Source organism: Bremia lactucae, linkage group LG1, assembly GCF_004359215.1.
Source record: "Bremia lactucae strain SF5 linkage group LG1, whole genome shotgun sequence".
Classification (NCBI taxonomy): Eukaryota; Oomycota; class Peronosporomycetes; order Peronosporales; family Peronosporaceae; genus Bremia; species Bremia lactucae.
In genome coordinates, this window is record NC_090610.1 from 10,993,909 (window position 1) to 11,002,156 (window position 8,248).

An 8,248-nucleotide genomic window follows, 5' to 3' on the forward strand; every position below is an offset into this window, starting at 1 on the left:
TAGCAGATCGACAGGCATTTGCTCGAAAAATTCATGCACCAGATTTTGTTCTTGCTCTTTCGCATACATATGAGCTGAAGTTGCGATGATTGTCTTCTGAAAGCGCACCAACACCTTCCAAGCAGAACTCAAATCCATCGGGTTAGGATCAGCAATCTCGCCGTATTGTAACTATTTAGAAAACGAGAAAGAATTTCCATCATAAGAGCAACTTCGCACGATCCTATTATACGTATAATTATTTTTAAAAAAATTGGCGAATAATTTGCTCGTTCTAGACAATTAAAAAGCAGCTAATAAGTCTTAGCTAGTAAGGGTTAATTCTTAGAGGCTTTAGAATAGAGAAAAAGTAAAACTCTATTAATATATTAAGTTTTTTTATAACGATCTGCTCTCTTCTGGCTTTAACATATTAGTAAGTAACTATGCAATGCTCCTCCTTGGCGATGCCTAATCGTGTCATGTAACGATTGACGGGGTTACTTCAAACCTCAATAAACCAATCAATAGTAGACTAATGTCTTATTGCGTCAAAATTATTTAAATTAGGTAATATTGGAACTATTAAGTCAAAATAAATAAAAAATAATTTTGTACTTCTATTTTTATTACTCTCATGTGTAACGGGGTGTATCGTTACATGAAATTAACACTTAAAGGTTGTTAATTAATATATTATCTAAAAGGTAGATAATTTTGGAGGATATTACTTTATGTAGTAATGTTCAGAATTCTTATCCATAAATTGGTATACACCATTATATCTATTTATTCCGCAGACTAATCAGCTGTAGATGTAAACAAAAGAGAGAGTTAGATAAGATAAGATAAGAATTCAATTGCATCTTAAGTATTAGTTTATAATTATGTTAGAGCTAACAGATAGAAAAAAGAGATACTTAATTATATTAATACAGTTTTCATTTTACCCTCTTTAAGCTAGTTACCTTAAAGAGAAGTCTTCCTCTGCACGTACTAGTGTACGTGAAATAACGTAAGGCACCACTCGCAACTGAAGCAGTGCGAAGTGGACTTGTACTGAAGCAGTACAAGTCGTAGTGCCCCGTTACAATACGAGTAATATTTATGAAACGAGGCACCCTGTTACATCACCCCTCCCCTAAAAACAGTCACTTTAGTGGCTAATGTAAAGTGACAGAGAGTACTATTATGTCTCTCTGTAAATTAGCACTTGATGAATTATTTTAATTCCAGCTTTTAATTTGCGCATGGTTTCGAAACCCGTGCGCATGGCCTGTGAAGCCGCAAAGCTGACAGCTGCAAGGATAAGGGCAGCTGCTAGCAATGCAATTTTTTCAGTAGACGCTAATGCGTCTGCTGTGGAGAGTGCGTCACCTCCTACTCCAATTGGAGGTGACTGGTCCAAGTCACCTGCTCATCCCATTTTTGGTGACTGGCTCGAGTCGGTGTCATTGCCCGACACAGTGGCTACTGTTGAGGCCTCTGATTCACCCGGGGCCACGTCCGTTAACCCTACGGGCTCTAACGTGACAACCAAAGAGGTGATGACTAAGTTTTACTCCTCGTCAGACCCTGTTGGTGCGGAGCCATCTTGTGATGACTCCATGGACGATGATAACTCTGATGATGATACAATTCATCACCAGGAACGTAGTGATCGTTAAGTCACTTCGATAAGCATAGTACTGCTGCTGCTACTATGCATCATTAGAGGCGGAGTGATTCTAAGGATCACTTCGAGAGTAATGCTAGCGTTAACGTTAACACAAACTAGCCGGAGAGGAACCGCAATGCTTTGCGGCTCGCTCCTAAAAAGAAGCCCTGGTTGCCCTCTAAGAGCACTCAACTCGTTGGTATGGTATGACCAACGATCGCTACCAAATCCCGTTATTCGACTCATCCACGCTTCACAAGTCTAGTGAGGACAAAATAGAATTCTTCATATATACCTTTTTTCCGGCATTGATGGACACATGTAAGCGGGCAAAGGATGCGCTAAGCTCGGTCAAAATGGAGCACACTTCGGTTGATAAACCGTTAATGTGGTACAATTCACATTTTGGGTTCAAAAAAAATCTTAATTAAAAATTTGGTGATATCATTAAGATTCCATTTATTATGGGTAATACGAGTGGCTGCAGAGATATAATGGCCGAAATTTATGGTAACTGGAATTACATGGTTCAGTTTTATATCTTAAAACATTCGATAAAGTTCAGTTCCCCTATTAATCATAAAGAATCTAGTCTTTTCCTAATGTAACGGGGCACCTATCGCTAGTACTGACAACAGTACTAGTCAATTTACACTAATAACAGTGAAGTCGTGTGCCTCGATTTCTTCACGTACACTGACGTGTGAAGGAAGGTTACAAGTAGCTTAGAAGTTTTAGCTACTAGAGGTCGATACAAAGGCTTCAGTATAAAGAAAAAGTAAAACTGTAATAGTATACTTCATGTTCCTACGTTACGATACTGTATGTACTGACTTAAATATAATAATATCTAACTATGTATTGCGCCTCCTTGCGCGGTCACAGTCGTGTCTTCAAAGGATTGGCGGGGTTGGTTTAAACTTAAATCAATTAATCAACAGACTACTGTCTTGTCGCCTCTATATTACCACATTTGATAATATTAAAACTATTAAGTCAAAATTAATAAAGACAATAATTTGTACTTCTTTGGCTTATTTTCTCTTATGAAATATAGAATTTATTATTCCTTTTATAGGAAATAATGTTTATGTAACGGCAAACCTCGTCACATCACTCCCATAACCAACAGTTAATTTAGTGAGAAGTGTAGAGTGACAGAGAGTAATAGTGTCTTTATTATGGTGTTCCATTTCCAACTGTTTAATGCGCATGATATTGAAGCCCGTGCGCCTTGGCGTATGAAGCCGCAACGCTGGCAGCTAGAGACTAAGTGTAGATGCTAGTGATGCAAATGCTTCAGTAGACGCTAATGCGTCTAATGTGGAGAGTTTGTCACTTCCTACTCCAATTGGAGGTGACTGGTAAGAGCTTGTGTCATCGCCCGACTCATTGGCTACTGTTAATGTAACGGGGTGTATCGTTACATGAAATTAACACTTAAAGGTTGTTAATTAATATATTATCTAAAAGGTAGATAATGTTTGCAGAATATTACTTGACACGGTAATATTCTTAAAGCTTATTTATTGGTAGATATAGACCATTATATCTAATTTCTTTGCGGTCCAGTCAGCGCTGGACGCGCGCAAAGAGAGAGACAGATAAGACTTTATTACATGCTTTGTATTGGTTTATAATTGAGTTAGTTCTTAATAAATAGAAACAGATAAACTTAATTATATTAATACAGTTTTTAATTAACCCTCTTTAAAGCAAGTGTTTTAAAGAGTCTTCCTCTGCACGTACTAGTGTACGTGAAGGGACGTGAGGCACCACTCGCACTGAGGCAGTGCGAAGTGGACTTGTACTGAAGCAGTACAAGGCAGTAGCGCCCCGTTACACCTGGTAGCACTTTGTAGTCCATCCAAGGATCACAGTTCCATCGTCTAACATGGACATGTTAGAGGATAATAAAAATACGCATCACGTTTCGCGTGATTGTTACTCCTTTCTAAGTGACATAGAAAGGAGTGCGGTCGAATGATTGAGTTCGACCACAGGGAACAATGCCATCTTGGCCATGCTGTCCGGTTTGGACAGAGGGGCCCTCCATTCAGCCATCGCCATAATCATTCAACATGAACTTGACGAGGCGAAAGAAAAAGTAGCCTTGCTTAATCAGCAAGGCTCTCAACAGGCAGAACTGTTGAGGTTACAACAGGTACAGACCCCTGTACCTGGGATGACGCAAACGCGTCGTCCCGAAACTTTAAAGATTGACATCTCTAAGTATAGGGGAGTCGAAGAAGACTCCCTCTTGAGATGGTTTGTCGAGTTGGACGATGCCATAAGGGCTCGTCACATCGTCGACGAGCAAATGCGAGTTGCATTTGCTGAGTCAAATTTGGCAGGTCGTGCCAAAATTTGGGCATTGGGCCTTAAGTTGCGCGACCCATTGTCTTTGGGTCGCTAGAGGCTTTTAAAGCCCGGCTCAAACAGACGTTTGAACCGCTTAGGGCTGAGTTCAGAGCTCGATCATAGCTTCTGAAACTCAAGCAGGCAAGCGTGATGTTCACGCATATGCCCAGCACATACGACTTTTAGCGAGTTGTATAACAAAAAACCCAGTTCATGAACACACGTTGATTACGGTGTTTAGGCAAGGTCTTACGAATGGTCCCGTAAAGACCCACCTGTTCCGCTTGGAACTGGATACGCTTGAAAAGCAATATCCGTTGCGGAACAAGAGGACTTTAGCTTGAGACAGGCTCAAGCTAGTTCTTCATCGTATCGTCCTCCAAGACGACACGAGTTTGGAGGTCCAGAACACAAGGACCTCTCTTATGTCGAAAGCGAGAAACCTCGCTTTTCGAATAATAAGCGATTGCAGAAATGCCATCGCTGCCAAAAATTAGGACACTACGCTCATGAGTGTAGTGCCCCACGCCCAGCACCGAAAGGTACTGAACGTAATTTTGGACCGTATGCCAAAAAGGGCAACGGTTTGTGTTTATGAACTGGATTGTTCGTGATACAACTCGCTAAGAGTCGTATGTGCTAGGCATAAGCGTGAACATCACGCTTGCCTTGCTTGAGTTACAAAAGCGTGAACTAAGCCCTAGGCGGTTCAAACGTCTGTTTGAGCCGGTCTTTAACAGCCTCTAGCAACCCAAAGACATATGGGCCGCGCAACTTAAGGCTTAATGCCCAAGTTTTGGCACGACCTGCCAAATTTGACTCAATAATGCGACTTGCATTTGCTTTCGACGATGTGACGAGCCGTAATGGCATCGTCCAACTCAACGAACCATCTTAAGAGGAGTCTTCTTCGACTCCCCTATACTTAGAGATGTCTATCTTTAAGGTTTCGAGACGACGCGTGTGCGTCATCCCAGGTACAGAGGTCTCTACCTGCTGCAACCTCAACAGTTCTTCCTGCTAAAAGCCTTGCTGATCAAGCGAGGCTACCTTCTCCTTCGCCTCGTCAAGTACATGTTGTACGAAGTTGGCGATAGCTGAATAAAGAGCATTTCTGTCCAAATATAGACATCATGGCCAAGATGGCATCATTCCCTACGAACGAACTCATTCATTCGGCCGCACTCCTTTCTATGTCACTTAGAAAGGAGTAGCTATCACGCGAAACGTGATGCGTATTTCCATTATCATTTAACATGTCCATGTTAAATGCTGGAACTGTGGTCCTTGGACGGACTACGAAGTGCTACCAGGTGTAACAGGGCACTGCCGACTTGTACAGCTTCAGTACAAGTCCACTTCGCACTACCTCAGTGCGAGTGGTGCCTCACGTCACTCACGTACACTAGTACGTGCAGAGGAAGTCTTCTCTTTAAAACACTTGTTTTAAAGAGGGTTAAATATAAACTGTATTAATATAATTAAGTTCTTCTTGTCTATCTACTTAATACTAACTTAATTAAAAACTAATACATAACATGTACTAAAAGTGCTATCTGTCTTTCTCTTTGCGCGCGTCTAGCGCTGACTGGACCGCGGAGAAAGTAGATATAATGGCCTATATCTACCAATGGATAAGCCTTTAGAAATTACCATGTACAGTAATATTCTCCAAATATTCTTTACCTTTTAGATAATATATTAATTAACAATCTTTAAGTGTTAATTTCATGTAACGATACTGGGAGCGAACGATGCTCTCAACGAAGACAACTACTTCGTATGGGAGTTTAACGCGCGAATGAAGCTCGCCAAGAAGGGGCTATTGGAGCACGTCGACGCGACGGCGGCACCGTGTGAAGTTGACGCTAGCGCGTCTTTATGGAAAGTCAACGATATGAAGGCCTTCGCAAACTTGTGTACGATGATGAACTTAAGTCTTCAGTCCATGGTTCGAAATGCAGAGACACCTGCAGAAGCATGGGAAATTTTGAAGAGCTTCTTTCTTCGCAGAAGCATTCATGGTGCAGATGCGTCGACAATTGCACGAGCTTAAGAGAGAAAGTGTAATGGATCACTTTCTCAAGTTTGATGAGCTGCGTATGTCAATGCAAGCCGTCGGTGACGAGGTCGCGCAAGCTGAGCGGCTCGTGATTCTGCTTGGAAACTTGACTGATGAATACGATCAGATCGTCCGGATTATCGAGAACACGAGGGACATTGATTAGTTTTAAGCCAAGGAGATGCTATGTCGTGAATACGAAGGCATTGCTCGAAAGGAGAAGAGCAAAATTGCGTTGAAGGCTACAAGAAACTTCAAGAGCAAGCGTTTTCGGTCGAAGGAAACAAGAAACAAGATTACTGGGACGTTTTTATATGCGGCAGAAATGGACACAAGAAACAAGAATGCTGGAGAATTCAGACAAGAACAAAAGCTCTGAGCAAGCGTTCACTGTGGGTGAACATAGCTCTGAAGGTTGGCTACTCGACAGTGGTGCGAGTTGTGATATGTGCCCATACCAAGATATGTTTGTGGGAATCAGATCGCTTAACAGGTCTGTTGAAATCTCGATTGCGAATGAAGAAACAGTTTTGGCTGCTGGAGTTGGGACAATTCGTGTCATGTTGAAGAACAAGAAATCAATACGTATTGAAGACGTGTTGTACGTTCCAAAGCTGAATCGTCGTCTCCTATCAGTTCCTGCATTGTCTGCAAAAGGTATACATGTCATTTTTCAAAACAAAATGTGTGAAATCAGAAATGGTCAAGAAGCGGTGACTCAAGTGAACCAAAAGGGTAAATTGTTTGTGTTGGAGTGTGATACAGTGGAATCTGCAAATGCGAGTGAAGAGGTTGGCGATGGAGCGAAACGTACGAGTCCAAGTGTATGGCACGCAAGACGAGGACACTTGCCATTTAAGGCAATGAAAAACCTTGACAAGTGTGTTGGGGAATTTAAGATGCAAGATCCGTCTAGTGTTGATGATTACCAAGACGAAATCAGCGAAGGGTGTGTGACAGGCAAGTCTTCAGTCAAGCCGTTTCCGAAGTCTAAGTACGGTGAAGTTAGACAAATTCACTGCTCCAAGTTTTTCACAGCGACGTTATGGAACCAAAGGAGACCAAGTCGCAAGATGGAGCAAGATTCGAAATGACATTTTTAGATGATTATTCACTCTATGAGGTCGCATGCTATATTGCACACAAGTCAAATGCGGTGGATAAGCTCACCGAGTACAAGTCGATGATGGAAAACCCGGTAAGTACCAAGATAAGTGTATTCGCACCGACAATGGTGGCGAGTACAGTAACAAGCGATTTGAAGAAGTACGAAGTCGCCACAGCAAAATGGAATGGCTGAAAGACTAAATCGAACACTGACACAACGAGCAAGATCGATGCTAAATTACATGCAAGTGGAGAAGAAATGGTGGGCTGAAGCGATGAATACTGCAGTATACGTGACTAGTCGAGTTACGTGCGCCTCTCAACCAACCAAGACCCCATTTAAAGTTTTGGAACCAATCCAGATTTGTCGCACATACGAGTGTTAGGTGCAAAAAGGTTACGCACACATTGCAAAATAAAACGTCTAAAGTTGGACAAGAAGGCATGTCGATGCATGTTTTGGGTTACTCAGACGATTTGAAGAGATATCGTGTCTGGAACTTCGAGTCTGATCGACTGGAGATCACGCGACCAGTGACTTTACAAGAGTTGCCAAGGTCCAAGTATGTGCAAGTGGTTGGAGATATACAGGTTTCTCTACGTGTGGATCATGACAATGATGACGATACAGATGTTATTCGATTACCAATTATTACTACTCAATATGACGTAGAGCCAATGGTTGTGGACCAGACTGGCAATGATCAAATCATTCCACCTCCAAGTGAATTTGAGTCTATAACTCCACGCCAGGGTTTTGAGCATGTGTCTGATCCTGCTTTCGATATCGATGATGTTTACATGGAGCCAACTGATTTGGATATGATTACGACTCGAGACATTGTGCCCAGGGGGGACTTGGATTATCACACTGATTTCTCTATGGTGCAATCATCTCAATTTGGTGGTCAAAATGCCCCGCTCGCGTTACCATGATCGAGCTATGAGATCAAGCTTTGGTTCCAGTCAGGACGTCAACTATACATAATACATCGCGCAGTGAGGAGCCAGAGGCTCGGGCCTCAAAAAGATATCGAATTAAGTATGAGCAAGCAAATGCAGAATTCGAAACTCCATCTACA